The 24,310-nt window shown below is 44.5% G+C and overlaps 1 long non-coding RNA gene across 1 annotated transcript; it reads left to right on the forward strand.

The window, feature by feature from the left end:
- The first annotated feature begins 1,419 nt into the window (after positions 1–1,419).
- Positions 1,420–13,046, forward strand: LOC144783062 (uncharacterized). Its single transcript, XR_013601381.1, has 3 exons — positions 1,420–1,679; positions 3,329–3,408; positions 12,932–13,046. It is a non-coding gene; the product is annotated as an uncharacterized LOC144783062 (long non-coding RNA).
- Positions 13,047–24,310: the final 11,264 nt, after the last annotated feature.

A 24,310-nucleotide genomic window follows, 5' to 3' on the forward strand; every position in this document is an offset into this window, starting at 1 on the left:
GTGGGACCTGCCGCACCTGCCCCTCTCACTTACCCCAGGGCCAACCAATCAGGAGGAGAAACGGACCTGCAGCGGTCCACAGGGTGGCTCAGTCTTCTCTCACCAATCGCCATGGTGCCTGCCTCCGGCCCGGCCGCTTTGTTTCCTGCTGTCTGAGCGCGAGTTCGGCCCGTACCACCGGTCGCAGCACAGCTCCCCGCTGAGCGCCCGGCCTTGACTCAGGGGCGGCCATGATGCGGAGTGATGCTTGCCGGCCACTCCACTAGTAAATATGCGCAGGCACTGAGTAAAATGCCGCTGGACGAGGACAGCACACCTCTCATTCAGTCAGGTTCCGCGGCTTCTTGAATATCCGACCTCACGTCCTTCCAGACTAGGACGTGAGGTCACAGCCACGACGTAACCACTGCCCGGGTCTCCGTACTATTGGGCAGTGAGTCAGTGACGTGCCGTGACATCTACGCCGTGCCGTGACATCTACGCCGGGGCGGGCGTTTCAATGAATGGAGCCGGAACACCAGCAGGGCTAACAAATATTTAAATGAGGCACTAAATAGCAGTGGGGAGCTGAAGAGCCCGCTGCCGGCGCACAGGTTGTCACAGTCGTGGCCGGCGCGCTAGCAGCCTGTTCAGCGCTGGTAGCTTATTGAGACAGTGAGTGCAGGCAGGCATTAAAATGCGTGACAATTCATTTCAGGTCGGTGATGCGGATCACCGCACTGAAATGCATTAGAGTCACGGCTGTTGCGTGATACTTGACAGGACTGATACAGTGATGCAGTGATTATTTGTCAAAGCATAATTTGGGAGATGCTAGTGGTTCAGTGGCCCGAATGCTTCGGAGGTCCAATATTCGGGCATGCAAAGGGAGGGATGTTAAAGCAGGGTAGCAAGAGGCCCATAGAACGAGACTCAAACCTCGGCCGCATAACCCACACTTACTCTATCTAACATTAAGCTCTGTAACACAAAATGAGTCGGTGGCCCTGCCTAATTCTCTATGGGCCCCTGAGTAACCTATATCTCTGATATTCATTGGCCTTAGGCCTAATGGGGGTGGGGTGGGGTGGGGTGGGGGGGTTGCCCTCCCCCCCACGCTGCACTGACTAATGGAGACCGCTTTCCGCCTCGGCTCTGCAGGTAAAGTCAATTGGCGCTGCACCCTGCAGGAGAACCTGTCCAATTAAAACTCAGGATTTTAAAACGACGCTGAGAACGGCCCCGTGCGTCTCTGCGTCGCGCCGGGGCCCGCAGCCAGTCACGCTCCTTGTTTTCGGGCTCTTGGCGCGAGGTCACTCTGACTGACAGAAATCCTGGTGTCCTTTGTTGTGGCCTCGTGAGCGCTTCCTGTTTTCGAAGGCCGGTCGGTGGGAAAGCAGAGCTGCCATCAACTGGAGGTGGGGGAGAGGAAAAGCGGGGGGTGCAGCTATTTATTCCCACCGCATCTTCCAAGTAACCAGGGGAAGAACCGCGGCGGCCTCCTGCATCGTTGGGCCCAATTTCAGAGGCGTGCATGGCGAGACAGAACTGCCTGGCACTCGCTTGTTGTTTAGTATATAATGTTCTCCACGGGCCTGTAAAGGGCCTTTTGGTGCCCTGTCTACTCTTCAGCTGAGACGGCTTGTGGCGACACATACGGATCGGACTTGCCTATAGGGCAATGAGAAGGTGTCTGACGGGTCAGTGTGGAGGGGGCCTTTTTTTGCGGGGGGGGGGGGGGGGGGCTGTTTGTGGGCCTGTTTTATAGTCTGGCGGGCCTGTTTTATAGTCTGGCGGGCCCGTTTTTTACAGTCGAGTTCAATGACAAAAAAGCCAGCATTGCTACAGCTAAAGTCTATGCAGTCTTCAATACCTTGGAAAACACTTATACACTTTGTCTTAACGTTCAAAACTGCCCCAACATGGGACCCATTTTGATTTAGCTAATTCACTTATGGTGCCACATTTATTTTGGTGCCCAGGCTTTTCTGTCCCAGGACGACCTTGCGTATATACGGGCTCAGTAGGCCCCATTGTTGCAGGGTCTCACAATGTAGACGCTGCACATTCTTGGCCTGTGGGTGTATGATTTTAATACACTGGAAGTCATCGTTCCTCTCTTGCTATCTATTTCCCTTTATCCATTTTTTCTGAGATGGGTTCAGACTACATGCCTTTTTGACACTTGTATTCTTAGGCCCTGATTATGAATTCTATGAAACTTTTGAGAGCGAGGTGTAGTACTTACACACCATGTTTATATCGATATCCTGGTTGGCTTACCGAATTTGGTAAATACCTCCTACTCTAAGATTTGCAGTTGAAAAATGAGATGTTTATCTCACCAAATTCTGGAATATTACAGGAAATGCTGGGGCAGGAGTGAAGGAATGCAGTAAATAAGTGTCATTCTACATCAAGGCTTAGATATTAATTACGCATGTAGCTTTCTTAGTTCACTGCATCTTACATAGTTACTTCTCATTTTGGCATTTCGATCTTTAATTATTTGATATAATATTCTCCAATGGACATCCCTTGATCAGGATCGAGCAATCCAAGATGGCATCACATGCACTTTACAGCATTTTTGCAGGGAGAAGTAACGGAGAGATATACTGAACTAAGAAATCTGTGTGGTTAATTTCTAAGCCTTTGTAAAGGAGTATAAAACGATAAATGTGGCAGCAGTATAATGGAATAGAAACTATGATGACATTTGATAAATGATGTTCAGTACTGGAATTTGATTCCCATTTAATAATTTTTTTGTGATATTAAGAGAAACAACTGAATAAGAGGAGACTGGAATGGCTTGATTTGTAAAATGATTGAAATCTTTGTGTTTCCCAACAAATTTGTAAAGGAACTAATGATCAGAATTGCGCCATCAGGGGTAACTGGTAAAGGAACGCCATAGCTTCTGGCTATAAAAACTCTATTGCACAAAGGTATTGTTTTACCTGCACTTCTAGATTTCCATTTCAAGCACTACTTAAAGGGAGATAAAAGTAAAATAAAATATTTGACTTTGTCCTTGGTTGCTTTGCTGGTGGTGGCCATTTACCATAGATTGTGCCTCAGTGGACAAGCATAGCTGCAACTAAAGCCCTTATTCTATGAGCTACTTAAAATGATGCGATAATAGTGCTTAGGGAATTACCAATAATGCTGTCATTCCAAGTTCTGCAGTTCAAGATAGGGGAATGTGCAGTAATATTGCATATTTTGCCCCGATTCACAGTGCAAAACTTGGAATATTGAGCTTTTTAATCTCTCACATCTCAACATGTTTTAAATGGCAACATTTGTGCATGTATAAACCATTATGTGTTTTATTGACACACAGAATTTGATTTTGATTCGGACACAAACTCCCGTAAACAAGGAACACAATTTTTAAGAAATTCAGACTAAAGAAACAGAAAGGTAAGATTTGAAAAAGATTCAACATTGATTTAAGATGGTGTAAGTCTTTTGAAATTCCAGCTTTCTGGGAAAGCCAAAAGAAAGGGGTGCTGATAGGGTCCATGGCTCCTATGGTATGAAGGCAGACTAAAAGAGGCTAGCGTTTCGGAGCACAGCCATAGATAAGAGCGGTTTGAGACACCAGATTGTAGTTGAGTCAATGCCATGTACCATCATTTGTAGAATCATGCAAGGTGCATTCTGGTCCTTGCAATGTACACTATTTAATATTGAATAAATGTGATTGCTGGTTGAGAAACATGGGGATAAGGTTATTAACACTCTGGGATTGGAGCCGCCCTCAACACCTGGGGCTCTCAAGGTGGGTTTGGTTGGGTGTCATAGGCATATGGACAAAACACATGCTGCTGAGGTCAAACACACAACACCAGTTGCTCACTCTGGGATCGGACTCAATTGAGGAAAGTGAGGAAGAGTAAATATCATGGATTCATGCAAAGAGTTTTAAGGAAGGACATAGATCAGGGGTAAGGAGAGGGATCAAAGACTCACAACAAGAGAAGCACAAGCCCCAAGAAGCATGGTTCAGAGGGATTCCCACAGAAAACCACGATCATCAGGATTTCACATAAAAATGAGCAAGGATGTACGAGATGCACAGATGTACACAAAGAACCACAATGAACAACATGTATCCGAAATTAGCTTTAAGATGAAGTAGGGCAAGGAGCAGGGATTCACAGAATTACCTGGAGAGGGGTGAGGGATTCACAGGGAGAGAAACAAAGAAGACCTGGAAGAAAGGGTGTCAGGGTACAAAGTGCCAAAAGGAAGGCCAGAAGGCCAGGGATCTAATATCTACAAAGGCCAAAAGCGATTGACCCGACCTGGGATACAAATAGTGCCACCTATAAGGGGACGGAAAGAAAGATTGTCATTACATTGATCCTAGGGATGTCGGATTCATGCTGAAGTCAGGTACGTGGAGATAGAGACCAGTTAAGAGGACCACAAGGAAAACCAGAGACCTGGAATACAAAAGGAAAGGTAACAATATTTGATCCATGGTATGGAAATGTGGTGGAATCGAGATTAACAGAGGCACAGCTCTGTGCACAACACATATGTAAAAACCTGAAAGGGAATACCAGGCCCAGAGATGGAGAGGAATCATAGGTCTCCAAAGCATACAGGGTTTGAAAAAGAGTAAGCATTGCAGGGACTTGAATTACAAGTAGCTACATGGACTCAGCAAGGGACTGTATTTGGATTCAACACATGAGGATTTCAGATGTAGACAGGTGGAGACTATAAACTGAGAAAGAATGACATTGAGGGACCAGAGATTCAGAGGAACAAAAATGGTGAATACCTAGGTATGCAGAAATAACAATAGAGCTAGGTAAGGTTAGAGGAATGCACATATGTACCAGACATGGCACATTAACATGCACAAAGACCTTGGATCTTTCTCACATCCGGATCTACATTTTGAATCCATACAAACCAGACATAGGATTCACACAAGCAAGAAAATAGATCATGATCCACCCACCTTTGGATCCCTATCGATTCACTTAAACTGGGACGCAGACAGTTACAAAGGATGGTATCCACAGAAGCACACTAACCTGGGAATCCCAGAAATACAAACATCTGGGATACATACTGATCTACTGGCCTATGGCTTACACTAGCAGAACGCCCTGGAATTTGCTTTGGAATGTAGACATCGTATTGATACAGGCACAATCACCTCACATCCTATATTGGAACAATACATGGTCAATGATCTTTGATCCCCAAAATACATGGAGGGAGGATATAGTATGATTCACAAGATCATGGACTTGATGTTCACACATGTGCAAGGACTTATGATTGGGGAACATCCTTTACAACGCAACTTTTACTCCGCACTACCATTACGACGCAGCTATTACAACGCAAGTCGTTATAACGACTTGCGCTGGAGGGCGCTGTAGGATAGGGAATAGTTTAATTTTCTATCCAACACCTTCCCTACTATCCACGGGGACTGGAGTTGGAATAGGAAATTAAACTATTCCACTATCCAGCGCCCCCCAACGCAAGTCGTTGTAACGACTTGTGTTGTAAAAACTGCGTTGTAATGGCATGCGGAGTAAAAGCATGCGTTGTGATGTCATACATCCCTTATGATTAGGGCTCCCGGTTTTATGGTATTTGTTTGACATTTCCGTCTGTATTTATCCATATTTATTTTCTATCAACTTTATCTGTATTTATCCATATTTATTATGAGTTTTGAGGGGGAAAAGAAGCTGAAACTGGTATATTTCCAAATGTATTTAACCAATAAATATGCAGTGATGCTTGAATGCCTGCCAGGTTTCAGTGATACGAACACCCGCAGAAGATAAATCAACGCACTCATATGAAAATATGCATATTTCAGTATCCGCATTGTCATTATCTACAGCTGTTTAATCATCTTTACTAAAATTCCTTTTTTTTAACCCCCTTACCTATCAATCCACACAGTTACTGGCCTGGCAGTCATGGCAAAGTGTATTTAGAATCACTCAAAAAGCACCCAATTTCCATTTTTATCCACATTTAAAAATAAATACACACAAGAAAATAAATGTATTTATCTGTAAAAATCTGTAAAAACTGAAAACGTGGAGCCTTACTTATGATGCATACACACGCGGAGTCCTGGGATTTGTACTGAGACCATTCACAGGAACAAGACAGAATATTAGCATTCAAAGCTCTACTGCTGCTTTCAGTCCTAAACAGATGACTGAGTTTACATACTAATACGTAATTGTAAGATTGCAAAATTACAACACAAGTGAAGTATGTGTTTTTTTTCCAAACTGCAAGATAGGCATAGATAAACAATGTATGTGATAAGTCAACTTTTGCTGAAATCTATGTTTTTCCATGCATCAGATGCTCGAAAGCCACCTTTTTCAGAAATCAACTAGAGCAAGCGAAAAAACTCCCAAAAAACTGTTCGACCTCATCAAGTTTTAAGCAAACAGTCAACCTAACCTCTCCACGTTGGGTCGAGGGCCACAGCCGAATTACGAAGAATTCCCTGATTTCTTCACCGATAAGACTACTATGATCGAAGCTGAACTATGGTCAGCCCTTTAGCACTTGTCGATCAGTCCGCCTAACACCCTCCTTCTTTCCTGATCGGATGTCACCCTGTATTTATCCATATTTATTTTTCGTCAACTTTATCTCTATTGATCCATATTTATTATGGGGTTTGAGGGGAAAAAAGCTGAAACTGGTATATTTTCACATTTATTTAACCAATAAATATGCAGTGATGCTTGAAAGCCTGCCAGGTTTCAGTGATATGAACACCCGCCAAAGATAAATCAATGCACTCATATGAAAATATGCACATTTCAGTATGAGCATTGTGCGTATCTACTGCTGTTTAAGCCTCGTTACTAAAATTCCTTTTTTTTAACCCCCTTACCTATCAATCCACACTGTTACTGGCCTGACAGTGATGGCAAAGTTTATTTAGAATCACTCAAAAAGCACCAAATTTCTGTTTTTATCCACATTTAAAAATAAATACCGACAAGTAAATAAATGGTTCTATGTCTGTATTTATCTGTAAAAATCAGTAAAAACTGAAAACAGGGAGCCTTACTTATGATGCATACACATGCAGAGTCCTGGGATTTGTACTGAGGCCCATTCATAGGAACAGATGACTGAGTTTACATACTACTACGTAATTGTGAGATTGCAAAATTACAACACAAGTGAAGTATGTGGTTTTCTTTGCAAAATACAATATAGTCATAGATAAACAATGTTTGTGATAAGCCAAATTTTGCTGACATCTATGTGTTCCTATGCATCAGATGTTTGAAAGCCACCTTTTTCAGAAATCAACTAGAGCAAGCAAAAAAGTCCCCAAAAACTGTTCGACATCATCAAGTCTCAAGTAAATAGTCAACCTAACCTCTCAGCCTTGGGTTGAGGGCCACAGCCGAATTGCAAAGAATTTGCTGATTTCTTCACGGATAAAACTACTTAGATCAAAGCTGAACTAAGGTCAGCCCTTGAGCACTTGTCGATCAGTCCGCCTAACACCCTCCTTCCTTCCTGGTCGAATGTCACCCTGCCTTCTCAGTTTTTTCCCCCCAAAAACAACGCATCCTGGAGCTTTTCAAAACCCTGGATGAAAGCACTATACGCAAAATGCTGGCTACTCTGAAACCATCTAATCATTACAACGACCCCTTGCCATCGAACCTCTTCTTCGAAATTAGAACCTCCATACTCCCACTTTGGACTAAGATCGTCAATGCTTCACTTTGGAAAGGTGCTATTCCGGACTGCCTAAAATTTGGGCAAGCTACCCCTATTCTAAAGAAACAAGCCGCGGATCCCACTGACCTACATAACTTCCGCCTAATCTCTAACATCTCCACGTTGGTAAAGTTCCTGGAGAAAAGTGTGCTTGTTCAACTGTGTAACCACATCGATCAATTCCAACTCATGGACCAATTTCAATCTGGTGTCCGCAAGGGTCATAGTACAGAATCTGCGCCCACCCACATTGTAGATGATGCGTTAAGAATGCTTGATCAAAGTGAATTTTGCCTATTGATCCTCCGTGACCTTTCGTCAGCATTTGATACTGTCAAACACGATAACCTAATTGACCTCCTTGAACACAGGATGGGGTTGTCTGGGCCTGTACTAAACTGGTTCTCATCATTCCTACACAATAGAACCCAAAGCTTCAAAGTGAACCAGTCCCTATCTCATCCTTCTCCGGTCACACTGGGGGTTCTACAGGGTTCTGCGCTCTCACCCACGCTCTTCAATCTGTTCATGTTATGTTATGTTATCTTTATTTGTTATGCGCACAGCTGCTCCAGCTAAGGAGCGTCCTGGCGCAGTGACAAGGTAGGACAATAACACAACAAGAACAGAAAAAGGCGTTTGGAATAACTGGATTTAAAACAGAAAAGTTTTGATTGCTCTCCTGAAGAGCATAAGATCCTCCATCAAGCAGATATCTGACGGAAGAGAGTTCCAGATGGAAGCCGCTTTGACGCGGAAGGAGCGCCCTCCCGAACGGCTAAGCCTGAATCTGGGGACCACGGCGAGGGCCTGACCTTGGGAACGGAGGGCACGCGTGGGTACATAAAAGGACAAAAAGCTGGACATAATTTGGGGGCCAATACCTTTCAGAATTTTAAAGGTTAGACAAAGAACCTTAAAATGAATTCGCTTCCTCACTGGAAGCCAGTGAAGGGAGCGGAGAACATTGGACACCGAGCAAAATCTGGGCAAGCCAACGATCGCTCTAGCCGCAGCATTTTGTACCCGTTGTAGACGGGTAATTTCCGCCTGATTAGCTCCAACCAGGAGGGAGCTGGCGTAATCCAGGCGCGAGATGACAGTGGCCTGGATCACCAGCTGCCTGGTAGGAGCGTCAAAGTATTTGAGGATGGGTCGTAATCCTCGCAACAAGCCGAAACCACTGTCAGTCTCTCTATCTGTCAGTCTCCCTCCCTCTCTCTGTCAGTCAGCCTCTCTCTCTGTCAGTGTCTTAGTCAGTCAGCAGTCTCTGTCAGTCTCTCTCTCTGTCTCTCTCAGTCCGTCTCTCTCTTAGTCAGTCTCTCTTTCTGTCAGTCAGTCTCTCCCTCTCAGTCAGCCTCTCTCTGTCAGTTAGTCATTCTCTATCCCAGTAGGTCAGTCTCTCTCTCGGTCAGTATGTCTCAGTCAGTCAGTCTATCTCATTCAGTCAGCAAGTCAGTCTCTCTCTGTAAGTCAGTCTCTCTCTGTCAGTCAGTCATAGTCCGTCTCTCTCTCTCAGTCTTCTCTCTCTCGGTTAGTCAGTCTCTATATGTCAGCCTCTCTCTTTCTGTCAGTCTCTCACTCTGTCAGTCTCCCTCTCAGTCAGTCTTTCTCTCTGTCTCTCTCTGTCAGCCAGTCTCCTTCTCAGTTAGTCAGTCTCTCTCCCTCTCTCTCTCTCTGTCTCTCTGTCAGTCTCGCTTTCTTAGTCAGTCTGTCTCTCTCTCTCTCTCAGTCTCTCTCTGTCAGTCAGTCTCTCTCAGTCTCCCTTTCTCTCAGTCAGTCAGTCTCTGTTAGTCTCTCTCTCTCTCGGGCAGTGTCTCAGTCAGTCTCTTCTCTCTCTTTCTGTGTCAGTCTCTCTCTGTCAGTCTCTCTCTCTGTCTCTCTCTCTCTCTCAGTCACAGTCTCTCTCAGGCAGTCTCTCTCTCCCTCTCTCTGTCTGTCTGTCTCTCCATCAGTCTCGCTTTCTTAGTCAGTCTGTCTCTCTCCCTCAGTCAGTCTCTCTCTCTCTCTCTATGTCAGTCTCTCTCTGTCAGTTGGTCTCTCTTTCTGTCAGTCAGTCTCTCGGTCAGTCTCTCTCTCCTCTTTTTCTCTCCACTCTCTCTCTCTCCACTGTGTTTCTCTCTCTCCACTCTCTCTCTCTCCACTGTCTTTTTCCACTCTCTCTCTCCACTGTCTTTTTCGACTCTCTCCACCCACTCTCTCTCCACTTTCTCTCTCTCTCCACTCTCTCGCTCCCTCTCTATCTCTCGCTCCCTCGCTCCCTCTCTCCACTTTCTCTGGGGGCCATGGGTACATTACCTGCAAGGTCCGCGGGCCGTACTATGAGTACCACGGACCTAAAGGTTGCGGTGCAAGCCTTAGTGATCTCAAAGCTGGACTATTGCAGCGCAACCCTTTGCAGCCTTCCAAGAGCGAAGACGGCTCCTCTTAGGGTTGCCCTCAATTCTGCTGCTAGGCTCTTAACAGGTGCTAAAAGATACAATCATATCTTGCCAGATCTAATATTCCTGAACTGGCTTCCATACGAAGCTTGGATACATCTAAAAATTGCATACATGGCACATAAAGCCATTTGTTTCAATACCCCACTCTACCTCGCTCACAAACTGGAGCTCTCAGGTGGATCGAGAGCCTCCAGAAGTACCAGCACTCTACTACTCAAACCACAAAAATTAAAGAAAAGAAAAGAAAAACCTACAATTGAGCCTTCTCGGGTATCACCCCGAGGATTAGGAACTCCTTATCCCCCGAAGTCAGGGTGAATCCTTCTGTCCTTTTCAAAAAGGAAGTCAAAGTGTTATTGATGAAGAAATTTCTGCCTTAGAAAGGGAGCTTCCAAAGGAGACTGAGGTCACCCTCGCAGGTTTTTGTCCTAGCTGCCAGGGCTCCAGAGTCGTCTTTGTTTGCTCGCTTGTATCCTTCTTGATGTATAAACTGTAAAGCGCTCTGATACCCTCGGTGGTCATGTTCGCGCTATAGAAAACTTTCTAAATAAATTGGGTCAATGTTCCTTCAGTTGAGCCAGATTCTAATAAATGTAAAAAGTCCTGAGCCTTCCCTGCGGGGATGAGACTGGCCTTCCAATACACAAGACTATTTTTTTTAGTCACTGAAGTGGCCTGCGAGTGAGAGCGCACTGTGGTCTCAAAGCAGATATCACTTACAGGGCCACTCAGACGCACAAGGAGTGAAACAACCTTCTAATGTTCAAGAATTGGTTAAAGTTTATAGGCCCACTGAGGCTCAAGGAACAAAAATGATTTCCGGCACATCATACTTCAGTCATCAAAGTTTTTCAGCAGCGGCGGCTCCTCCGTTATGGCGATGGAGCATTGCCCCCTTGCCAGCAGAGACAAACGTGAAAAATAAAATGATAATAAAACAGTTTTATTATGATTTTATTTTTCTTCGGGAAGCCGAGTCTGGGGGTGGGGCCATATTTGCTAGAATATTGGAAGCATGGAGGAGAAGTGGGGAATACTGCTGTCAGTGCGCATGTCGGTTTGGCCAGCTGTCTGAGGATGGCAAAACAGTTATGCGCACCTACATCTGTCCAACCCAGCTGCATTACTAGGTGGAGAACTTCAGTCAAAGGCTCCCAGTCCCCGTTGGAGTGGAAAACCAGCCAGCTCAGGCCAATCCTAGTGCTTCTCTCATGCAGGGTAGCAGCATGAGAGCAGCATCAGGAATGGCCGTATGGGAGTCTGGGAGCCTCAGCCTGTGCACATTATAAATGTTGAGTGGCAGGTAAGTTCCTTTTTTTGTTTTTGTTTGTTATTCCCCCCACACGCTGTCCCACCACTTCCACCTGATTTTTGTCATATAGACGCTTACATTGTCGTTTTTAGGTTTCGCCTCGCCAAAAGCTGCGCAAGCAGACTTTCGCGCAGGGCGAAATCTTATGTCTAGAGATGTGTACTCATGTCCCCCCCTCTGTTCCATTGGCTAGCTCCATAAATGGAGGCTAGCCATTGGAACAGAGATCTGTCCGGCCATAGCCGGAGCAGATTCGTGGGCGTTCCGGCCATTTTTATTCATCCCGCCCCCTTGCGATCGTCATGCGGCGGTGGGCGGTGTTTTTTTTTTTTACAGCTTTGTTTTCCACCATTTCGGAAGTGTCCTTTGCAGGGGTGGGTTGCGTGATGTCCCGCTGTCCATTCCCGCCCCCCCTCCTGCTGTCCGTGTGCCTGTTCCTGCCCCCCCTCCCGCTGTCCGTGCCTTTGGTCGCCCTCCCCCCCTCGTGACTCCCGCTGTCCGTCCCCCCTCCCGCTGTCCGTGTCTTTGGTCGCCCCCCTCGTGACTCCCTCTGTCCGTGTGCCGTCCCCGCCGTCACTGTGGTTTTTGCATTTGTGAAAAAAGCAGCACGCCATTCGTTAAAGGTGTGTGAATGTCCCATCGTCTTTCTAATTGTAACCGCCCATTTTCCAACGGTGTCTGTTACGCACAGAAGACATGTGTTTTGTAATTAGCGCGCTCCCTCGTCCCTGCTCCACTGCTGCTGGCCTGGAGTCTAACAATGATTTGGGAGCCCTGCTTCCGTTGGGAGCCGCTGCTGCATCGGGTTCACTCGCAGGCATTGCTTCCGAGCGGGCTGAAGTCTGGCAGTGCTAGATGCAAGCCGTGCACAGCCCTCCTGGTGTTTCGGAGGGAGACTGAAAGCTCTCAGCTCGGTGCCTAGAAGCCCCAGGGCGAGAAGAGAGAGACCAGCGCTGCTCGAGAGCAGATAGCGACCAAGCACTGAGTATTGGGGTGGAAGAGGAGACAGAAGGACACACCAGTGTCTCCGTGACCCGCTCTCTCTCACGCTGCTCCAGTCTCTCACTGTATAACATCCTATAATCTGATAAAACAGCACCGAGCAGACTAGCTACCTTCGGATTTTTTTCTAAGGTTGCCCCAGTCTCCCCCGCCTCTGTCGGAGCACTCCGAGGCTCTCTGTTACTTCCTTCTGTCTTTCTATCCCTGTCTCTCGCTCCTCCAACTCTGTCTCTCGTTGTCTCTCTCTGTTACCTCCTTCTGTCTTTTTATCCCTTTTTCCCGCTGCCTCCAACTGCCTCACTTTCCTTATCTGCGCCCTGGTGTGTCAATATCACATAATGTAATTATATGAAACTTCGCAATAGGTTTTGCTGACGCGCTTATCCGAACAAAGCAGAAACAGAATTCATCTCCTCCTTGTCTTTTATTTTAGATCGCTTAATTTTTTGTCCCGCATGGTATTTAAGGAACACATGAAATGGGAATGCTGTAATGGACAAGAAGCAAACACGTCACCTGATTCCATATCATAGACTGAGCGAATATATCAAATGAATAAGTATAGACATTCTTTAGTGGAACAGAAAATGAAGTGTAGGTAGATTAAGTAAAATGATGTTATGCCTACAGAGTCGCTATTGCTTGTTCTGTGATGTTATTGTCTGTGTATTAACTAATATAAGCAATATATTTACAAAAGTAGACTGCAGATACCTCGTGTGGCTGAATAATGCCAACTGAAAACCTAGGCGAAAATCCCAGCGTCCACGTTTACCCAAATTGTATGATCCTGGGCAGACCACCCTGCAGCGTAGTGCCTCGTGTTTCTTCACTGGCAAATTTGGGAACAACAAGAGGTGATTCTCTTCATGTTATGCACTGTAAAAACGTTATTCATATGTGTTTAAAGATATTATGATGTTTCTCAGTATCTAATGAGGCCAGATTGTAGGCTGGGTTTGGCCAGGGACTATGGTGTGCATGCGATTTTTCTAAAGGTATCTGCACAGTCTACTTTTGTAGAAAAAAAGACATTGCTTCGTGTATTAATGCATTAATTGCGAGAGATTAAGCTAATGGCAATGTAAATGACAATGCCATTTATTTATCTGTTTTCAAAACCAACACATAAATACAAATTTTGTCATTTACAATGCCAGTAGCTCTAACTTTTCCAAAGGCGAAACCATTGCATTGTAAATGCTTGTTATGACACTGAATTGAGCGTTATGGTGAATAGGTAAATTTGATGAGTTATAGCGGAAGAAAAGAGAGCATAAGACCACAACATTAATTTCCAAGTGTACAATACCTTGTTAACAAAAACGAGGAGGAAAAGGAAACCTTTACCCGTCCATTTTATGCAGGGCTTAGATAATTGTATTTGATGTATATTACCGACAAACCAAATAACTCCCTCCCTCCCTCCCTCCCACCTTTCCCTAACCTTCTCCCCACTAGTAGCCCTTGTGAATTGCAGCGCATGAATGCCGTGCAGGGCTCCTCTCATTTTTTGCGTGTGGTGTGCGGGTTTTTAAGAAGAACTGCCTGTTTGGTTTGTTTCCCACAGATGCCCAAGGGCCTGATCCCTATCACGCAAGGAGTTATGTTTTTGGTTTCTTGGGCGCACATGTATACTCTGCTAGTTGGCTATCCTCTTGTATGTTTTTGTACTGACTCTTCGGTCCCCAAGGGATCCCACCACTTTCACCTGATATGAGTCGCTACTGTAAATTTTCAGGTGGGAGACAGAATGCTTAAATGTAACAGATGATAGAAAAAACTAAGTAGCTTTAGAGTAAGCAGCAGTGAGACTGCCTACCAATGAGCGATGATCCATAAAATCCATGGATTGAGTGAGAGTGGCCATAAGTTGAGGAACTTAAGAACCTTTTTCGCTATTACAAATTGTAGGGCAGGAGAGATAGAAAGCATGCTCGGCGAGGTTGTCCACTTTCTTCCAGAAGAAAAGAAATTGCACACATTTTTGACCCAGTGAGCGAGAGTTGCAAATGTGTGCAATTGCAGCAATGCTTGGAAAGTGTTGTGCAAGATGACTTTACTGCTTTTTTAATATAATTTTTATGAGCTGCACTATTTGAGACTAAAATAATAATTTTTCTTGTAGGTGAAGAATGCAGAAGAACCCAAAATCTCTGAGAGTTCTCCTCTATGTGTGTTAGTCACTGCGAGAGAGAATGCTACTATTTTACCAACACAATAATATTTAAGCATTTATTTAGGAGAGTTCGAGATTTATAAAGGAGTGCATGGTACCTTTCGTATACTTAAGAGTGCAAGAGAAGTTAAAAAGGTACAGGTTTGAGAGAGCAAGATGTGTAAAAGACAGTTCAGAAGAAGAGAATCCATATTTGATGTTCTTCTATACCAAGCCTGGTCTGATAGAAAAACAGATAAAAAACAAGTCTGAAGAGTTTGATCCTCAGGAGTTTCCTTAATCAAAGGTGATTGGATTCTGATCTCAAAGTGGGAAAATAGCTTTCCTCTATTTATGCCCCTGAATTACAAGGGAGCTGCTTCCATGTTTCATTCTAAGCAATGATCTTTGTTGGATAATGTCACTGAGAGTTACCCAGATTCCCCTTCCATTCCTCCTCCAACCCTCCTCACTCTTCCTCTCCCAACTTATCCTCACACCTGCCGAATCACAATACTCCTCACCCAGATTCCCCTTCCTTTCCTCCTCCACCCCCTCATTCCTCCTCTCCCAATTCAGCCTCACACCCTCTAAATCACACTACCCCTCACCCTTCTTCTCCCAACTCATCCTCTCCCCCCCTGAACTACACTCTTCCCATTATCCCCCCCTCACTCCTACACCAATCCGCAACTGTACCTCCTTGCTATCTCCAAACTTCTCATCCACAGAGGTCTCATCTCCCCCCTACCCCGACATGTCACTCCTTCTCCCCTTCAACTACAGCCCTCCCTGCTCTCCTGCCTGCATCGGCTCATCTCCTCCTCAGAACAGGCCTCCTGCCTGCATCTGCTCACTGCCTCCTCATAGCAGACCCCCCTCTGCAGCTAACTCCGAACCCCATTTGTCCTCCTCCTCCCCACACCCTACTTACCCCCTCACTCTTATGTCAAACTCCCTTCGCAACATCGAACTTAACCTCTCCACTCTTACCAGAGATCTCTCTCGTCTGAGGAACGATTTCTACAACCTCAAATCCAGCGCCCTCCCTCCCCGAAGAAACACCGCTAGCACTGGTCTAATAAACCCCACAACCTCCAAACCGTGGAAAACAATGCCCTTGCTCTGCCGGGTTCAAAGATCACTCCGCACCTCTTGCACCCTCTCTCACCGGGAGATTTGTGACCATCAAAATTCCTACCCTCCATACTCATCAACCATGAACACGCCTCCCCCTTCTCAAGCATCCCCGTCATATTGGGGACTAGTCGTATTCCCCTCTCACCTGTCTCACCTAGACCCCCTCCTCATCTCACCTCCATCCATGCCCTCCCATCTCCCAAACCCCTCACCTGCATGCTAGTTAAATGCCGCTCCGCTGCCCGACATGCCATAGAAATCTCTGAAACCATCCTTAGCGAATCCATCGACATCGCGTTCCTTACAGAATCCTGGCTTAATGACCACTCTACAAGCATTCTAGACCTACTCTCACCTCCGGGCTACTCCATCATTAGGAAAGATAGACCCATCCGAAAAAACGGTGGTGTAGCTATCATCTTCAAAGACGAACTACAGCTCTCCCTTATCAATAACGCCGAATATGCCTCCTTTGAATACCTTGTAGCCGAACTCAAAATACAGGGTTCCCCCCCATCCGCCTTCACAATATATATCATCCGCCTGGAAATCACTACCCATTCATTGACGAGCTATCTAACCTTCTTACCCAATCCTCAATTTCCAAATCTAAAAACATCTTCCTGGGAGACTTTAACCTCCATTGGAATGATACCAAAGATCCCTTAATCTCCCTCCTCTCTGACCTTCTCGAAATTAATGACCTCAAACAAATCTGTCAGGATTGCTCACCTGTTGTTTTACATTCGTTGAAGGCGTTCTGGACTGCGAGCACCAAGGACTCGCTCTTCCTGTTTGCTGCTGCTCTTTTAACTTGTTTTAGCCTTCACTACTCGCGGAACCCGCTTCGCGGGTCCCGCTTCGCCTGCACTTATCTGGGACAGCGCTTTGAAAACTTTGGCGCTTGAGCTTCTGAGGTGGTGGGGAAAGCAGGGCTGCGAGCGAGGGGAGGCGCAGGACTTCCAGTCCCAGGAGCGCCTTACCCTCGGCATCTACACCAGCTGACCCGCTCTCCCTGCTGGCTCCTCCCACTCCTCAGCGCAGCTAAAGCCTGCTCGTCTCTTGCCCTGGTTGATTGCTCACCTGTTGTTTTACATTCGTTGAAGGCGTTCTGGACTGCGAGCACCAAGGACTCGCTCTTCCTGTTTGCTGCTGCTCTTTTAACTTGTTTAAGCCTTCACTACTCGCGGAACCCGCTTCGCGGGTCCCGCTTCGCCTGCACTTATCTGGGACAGTGCTTTGAAAACTTTGGCGCTTGAGCTTCTGAGGTGGTGGGGAAAGCAGGGCTGCGAGCGAGGGGAGGCGCAGGACTTCCAGTCCCAGGAGCGCCTTACCCTCGGCATCTACACCAGCTGACCCGCTCTCCCTGCTGGCTCCTCCCACACCTCAGCGCAGCTATATATCTGTCATTTGGTACCGCAACGCGGGAGCGCGCCGGGAGAAGCCCGGGACAAGGGCGGGACCGTCTGAGGCCGTCAGAGGCTGCAGTAGGCTGGGCTGGGCCCTCTCCCTTTGATTTCTGTTTTGTTATATTCCTAATTGGTATTTACTCCTGCAGGCTAATATTGTTTGTTGGGAGTCTTAATTCCTGCTCTACCTTCACTTTACTGGTCTTATGACGGCCAAAAAATTACGTTCTGGTCGTGTCCTTGTAGGGAAATCTGGGTCTAAAACGAAATCTAACCCTTTACGTAATAAAATTACATCCGCCATGCAATTGAAAGGCCAGTGTCAGCTTTTTAACTTGTGGGACAAAGGGAAAGAGAAGTCACCTGAGTTGCAAACCCCGAGTGAGGGTTCTGAGCACAATGTTCTGGAAGCCGCAAATACGGTTATTAACATTCCATCCTGCCTGAGTTTGTTACCTAGTCAATCTCTGCTATTACCTCTCAGTCCCGAAATATTAAGGGGTTCATGCTTGATGTCAAATGGATTTCAACCAGGCCTAATTTGTCCTCATGAGTCTGCGGGTGGTAAGGTTTTGAATTCTGATAGTATTATTTCCCCCCAAGAGTCTCCTGTGGAAGCTCCTAATGTTATAGTAACAACTGGCCCTTTGCCTGTTTTACCAGTTAATTTACCGATCCCAGACAGTGACTTTACATTACCTGATATCGATCTAACAGCTCACAAGAATCGGTTGATATCTCTTCAGTGGAAAGCTAGGGCCATTTTAAATTCTAATGAAGTTATAACCATCTCAAGTACGGGTCCTTTAAGTAGCACACCCTCTAACAAACTGGATTTTTCACCGGCTCAATTAAACTTTTCTTCTTGTTCTGGTCCTATTCTGAACAATGTAGTGGAGGGTTCTCTAAATGCTGATGGGAGGTTATTTTCCAAATCTTTGTTTTCTTTGGAATCTATTCTTTCTTCGATTTTGAGTCTACTGGAAAAATTTGTTGGAGGTTCTGAATGTATTTTTGACACGGTAAATCAAATCTTAAAAGTGCTTTTGCAACAGAAGAATGGTCCGATGTCTGATTGCCCTCCTATGTTTACCAACCTGATGGAGCTCCCCAAAAAAAGTCCTTCAAGTGATCAAATAGACCAGGATCCTGTCTGTCCTTCTCTCCTCATGGACAGCCAAAAAGCTATGAATTCAGTAGCATGTCCTGTTGATCTTAAGATCCGCAAAGCGGTTTCGGCTGGTTTTAATTGTATAACTTCTATTAGTGATAAAATTGAGGTAGTATCCACGTCCCCTGTCGTCCACAAAATTGATACCCCCTCTCTCTTTCCAATATTTTCCGTTCAGTCTAAAAATGAGGAGACTTGTATGGCAAATACTGGTATAGTTAACGAATCGATCCCCTTAAAACATAAAAAGATTAAAATAAAGAAGAGAAAACCCATTCGAAGAATCTCTAAAAAAAGACAGAGAAAACTCTTATTTGACAAAAGGGTGGAACCAAGTTTAGAACATTCCCCTAAGGTTGTCCAGTTGCCTCTTCCCGTAGAAGCGTTGATTGCCTCCCCTAAAGTGGAGTTCACTTCTACGGGTCTAGGTCCTATAAATTCTACTAATCCTTTTCTCCACAGGGTTTCTTCACCCGCTGTTAATCCTTTCCTTTCCTGTCTTAATCCATCCGCAATGCCTTATCAAGATGTTCCTAAGGTCACTTCCTCTTCTGTTAATTCTTGTCGCTCCTCTCTTAATCCATCAGCACGACCTCTTTCAGAGGCACCCCCAACTGTAGTTAGTCCTATTAAAGAAAAAATAACTGTAGATACTTTTTTTCTTGATTTTTTGCCCTTATTTGATACTGATTTAATTTTAAATAGATCTGCCCTACTTAGTTGTTTCAAAGAGATTGTAGGTTTAAAATTAATTCAAACGTCTGATTTGGACGTAGTATTCCTTCTTAACTCTGTGTTAGGGAGATCTACAAGGGTGAAATTTCATTCTAAAGTAGTGTCAAACCTTATTCTACAGTGGGCTGCGGAATTGCAAATTAGAGGAATAGATGTTATTCCATATTTTGGGGAAAAACGTAATTGTCAGGTATTCCCCAATCTGTCATCTTCTCCCCATTTGGGTTCGAAGTTGACGGAGTGGTCTAGTTCTGGATCAGAGGATTTAAAAATATGTGTGTCCAGGAACGAAAGGCAAGTGTTGTATAAAAATCCCCCTTTGAAACAAATGTTGAAGGATGATCAATCTAAATGGAGTTGGCTACCGGGAGTCTTAGCAAGTAAAGCTTCTTCCGGCCTTAAACCGCATTTAAATTTTTAACAAAGAGCTGAAGATCATTTCGTGGAATACAGCAGGTTTTAAAGATTATAAGGAGAAACTAGTCTTTTTGCATTCACACAAGGTGGATATAATCTGTTTACAAGAAACATGGGTGGAAGGTAGAATAGCGTTGGAAAAGGATTTTCTCGTTTTGGAAAAGAGTGCAACCTCTTCTAGAAGAGGTCATGCAAAGGGAGGAATAGCATGTTTGTTAACAAATAGAATAAAATGGAATTATTCTCATTATCTCGATCCAGGGAATTTGTTCCAAGCAATAACCTTAAAAGATGTTTTTGAGGATTGCCCTAATAGATCGTTGGTAATAATAAACATCTATATCCCACCAAATCGCTGCTATAATGACGGTCTCAAAACGTTATTTTCCTTTTTAAATGCTGCGAGGGATGTTGATTCGCCTCCTTATGTACTAATGTTTGGGGATTTGAACTGTAATATATCCAATTGTGGGCTAGCTCTATTCAGAAATAAACTTAGGGAAGAATCTTTAAATATCCCATCGGCCCAGTTCCCTGTCAAAGTTAAAACTAATAAAAGAGGTAAACTTGTCCTAGAAGGTCTACATAAAGCTGACTGTTTAATAGTAAATGGGAGGCTTCCTTCTGACACCCCGGCAGCTTGTACGCATAAATCACATAAGGGAAATTCAATCATTGATTATGTCATGGTTGATTATGCTCTATTTTCCAAGTTGAAAAATATGCAAGTCATTGAGTCTAATCTTAGTGACCATAATGCGTTGTTGCTTACAGTCTCCGTCAGTCTTCCGAAAGTGGACTCTTGGAGTATGGAGAGGGATCTGGTGAACTTCGACTCCACTTCTGGGAAATGTTTCTGGAATTTTCGCTGTTTTGAAAATCTGCTGCCCCTTTTGAATCAAACTGTTAAAGAGTTTATCTCTCTGGGAAGGGAGAGAGCTGTTAGGATTCGCTAATTTTCTAGATTTGGTAATTGCAATAGCGAAGAAAAAACCCGGGGTGAAAAAATCGCTTGCAGTCCCTCCTTCTTTGCGGGCTTTAAATATAGAAATCAATAAAGTAATAAGGGGGCAATATTTATCATTTACTCAAGAAGCCAAGCATAAATTGTCCATTTTAAAAAGAAGGAGAGTTAGGCTTAAGGCCCGTCTAAAACGTGATAGGGAAGACTCTCTCTGGATACAACTGAGGGAAGCTTCTTATAACGGTCAAGCAAAAATTTTTTGGTCTTGAATTGGCAAGGGCTGTGGGACCAGAGCCAGTGCCACTCCGATTGCCATAGAGGAACAGATTTGGGTCCAATACATTGAGAAACTGTACAGTAATAATAATGTGCAAGTACAAAGGGTGGAATCCAATGATGTTTCATGCATATTTGATTGTCCCTCTGAAAAGGAAATTGAATTTGCGATCATGAACATGCGTTCCTCGGGCGCGATGGGGCCAGATAAAGTTCCCATCTCAGTTCTGAAACAACAGAGTGAACTCTGGAGCAAGATCCTATTTCCTGTTTTTAAATTCTGTTTTCTTAGCGGAACAGTCCCCCCCTCCTGGAAAGGAAGTATCATTGCCCCCTTATATAAAAAAGGGGCAAGAGATCTTCCCCAAAATTATCGTCAAATCGCTTTGCTTGACGCCATAGGTAAAGTTTTCGCAAAATGTATTCTCACTTTAATGAATCAATGGGTAACTGAATTTAAAATTCTACCTATTGAACAAACAGGTTTCAGACAGAATCATGGAACTCTAGACAACCTGTCGGCTTTACAAGTCCTCACAGAAAAATACGTTAAAGTTCGTGGTGGGCAGGTTTATGGGGCTTTCATTGATTTCTCCACCGCATTTGATAAAGTGGATAGGATATTATTGTGGAGAAAGTTATCTGATTTAGGTATGCCCTCATATCTGATTAAGTTAATTCGTGCACTCTATTCAGATACCTGGTGCAGAGTTCTTTTGGGAGGTGAACGCGACTTATCCAAACTAATTTTTACTTCTAATGGGTTAAAGCAAGGCTGCCTTTTGGCCCCCTTGCTGTTCTCCCTCTATACAGTCGATTTACCTGTTGCCCTTTCAGCGTGTGCTGGTATTGCCCCATCCTTGGGGGGGGTTCCAATTGCATGCCTTATGTATGCAGATGACATCCTGATTTTGGACCTTACCCCGAAGGGCTTAAATAATCGCTTGCAGGCACTGTCTGAATATGCCGAAAACCATTACCTATTGATAAATACGGCAAAAAGCAAAGTGATGTGTTTCTCCGGTAGGAAGAAACCTAAATTTCTTAATTTTCCTTGGTGTGTGGGGGAGCAAAAATTGGAAACTGTGAAATCTTATACCTTCCTTGGTAAAATTGTCACAACTAATCTAAGTGACAAAGCCCATATTGATAACTCCCGAAAGGCTATTTCACAGGGAAAGAGTTTAGTAGCCTTGTATAAAGCTACAGGTAGAAGGCATTTCTCAATTCTCTTAGATGTATTTAGAGCAAAAGTCCCTGCCTCCCTGTTATACGGCTTAGAGTTAATAGAGCAAAATCAATGGAGTTTTCTATCTTCCACGGAAGGGAAAATCTTGCGTAGTTTACTATCTGTTAGTTCAGCAAGTTCGACTGCTGCTATGAGACAGGAACTTGGCCTTCGTAGCAGTTGGGCTCAAGGTTTGGCTGGCTCCATTCGCTGGGTTGTAGGCATAGCAAAAAGTGAGTCTAATACCCTGAGATTTCTTATAAAAAATGAATTGCTAGGAAGTCTAAATGAACATTCTTTGATTGTAAAAAATTTTAGACTTGCTGTGGCTCAATTGAAATTGGATGAAGAAACTTTATTTTCGTTATCCTCTTATCAATTAAAATCTATATTGAAGATTTCTTCATGGGAATTGGGGTTCTGTCATGACAGAAATGCCCGTTTGTTAAAAAAAGGTTGTACCCCTGTCATTGATTCATGTATCTTGCGGAAAGCGCAACCTTATATGTACTGGAACATCCCTCATGGCATTCGTCGCTTAATGTACCTAATAAGACAAAACCTGCTTCCGCTGAAAGTTCTTTATGCTAGTTGGTATGGTCACTCTCCTCTCTGTGATCTTTGTCAGAAGCATGTTCAGGACTTAAATCATGTCATCTTTGTTTGTCCAGTCCTGATGTCTTACAGGCGCAGATGGTTACGTCCAATTTGCTTACAACTTAATATTCTTTCTGCCCAGTCATTTCAGATGGCCTTGATTAACCCTCCTAATGAAATGTTTTGTTTTAAACTGTATGGCTTCTTTAAATGTTTCTTGGATTTGTATTAATATGTTATTTTCTCATTTGTGTTTAGTGTTATAAGGACATTTTATGCATCTTTCTTTGTATGTATATTTTGGTTTTGTGTGGACCTCGAAAGAGTTCCTTTATCATATTAAATAAACTTGAAACTTGAAACTTGAAATCTGTCAGTCACCAACCCATTCCAAAGGAGCCACCCTTGACGCTATCATTACCAGCAAGGATCTAGCCCTCTTATCTAACATCATTCCCATTGACTGGTCCAACCATCACCTTATCCTATTCTCCATAACTACCTCCGCCTCCCCCCCTCCTACCAAAACTATTAAACCCATGAAACTGATCAGAAATCTCAGTCATATCCCTCCCGACTTACTTGAATCCAAACTTCATGCCCAACTTCTCGCTATCCCTCCCTCCCTTAACACGAATGAACTTATCGAACAATATACCAAAGCTGTCACTGCTACCCTTGACCTTCTAGCCCCTCTCAAACTCAAAAAACAAAGAAATATCCCCTCCAAATCATGGTTTAACACAGACCTTAATAATGAAAGACGCAGACTCAGGCTGACTGAAAGATTATGGTGACAGCACCCCTCTCCTTCTAACCTGGCCTGCCTCAGACTTGCTAGATCGTCCTACAAAAAACACATCTTTAGACAAAAAACATCCTTCTTCAGGTCACAACTAGATCGAGCTCAGAATAGGCCAAGAGAACTATTCAACATTGTGCACAATCAAACTGCTTCCGCTCCCCCTGTCCCACTGGCCTCTACGACTAGATGTGAAGAAATAGCTCTCTTTTTTTCAGACAAAATTAAACTAATTGAGCAATCCTTCCTCTCTACTGCGATCCCTACCACCAATCCGAACATCTCTCTTAATATCCTATCCCACCCTCCATCATTACTCCCCCTACACCCACTACTGCCCATCATAACTCTGATCTCCCTCACCCCCCCTTGCCCTCCAATTTCCTGGACTCCAATCATCCTAATTCTCATCCTAAAAACAATGGCGCATGGCTTAACTTCCAGCCAGTCACTGAAAGAGACGTCTTTAACATCATTACCAAACTCAAGCCTTCCTCCCACACCAAAGACCCTCTCCCCTCCAAACTTGTCCAAAACCTCAAACACATCATCACCCCTTCCTGGACCTCTATTATCAACAGCTCCCTTGCCACCGGCTGCTTACCCACTTCATTGCAACTAGGCCAAATCACCCCCATTATCAAAAATCCTTTGGCAGACCCAAACGACCTCAATAACCTTCGTCCCATCTCCAACCTTCCCCTTCTTTCTAAAGCCCTGGAAAAATGTGTCCTTCTCCAACTAGATAGACACATTGAACACTTTAACTTACTAGACCCCTTCCAATCTGGCTTTAGGAAAGGATGCAGCACTGAAACCGCCATGCTAAACATTGTTGACGACATCCACCACTCACTTGACAATGGTGAATCTAGCCTTCTTATCCTCCTTGATCTCTCTGCAGCGTTTGATACT

This window comes from Lissotriton helveticus, chromosome 9, assembly GCF_964261635.1.
Source record: "Lissotriton helveticus chromosome 9, aLisHel1.1, whole genome shotgun sequence".
Classification (NCBI taxonomy): domain Eukaryota; kingdom Metazoa; phylum Chordata; class Amphibia; order Caudata; family Salamandridae; genus Lissotriton; species Lissotriton helveticus.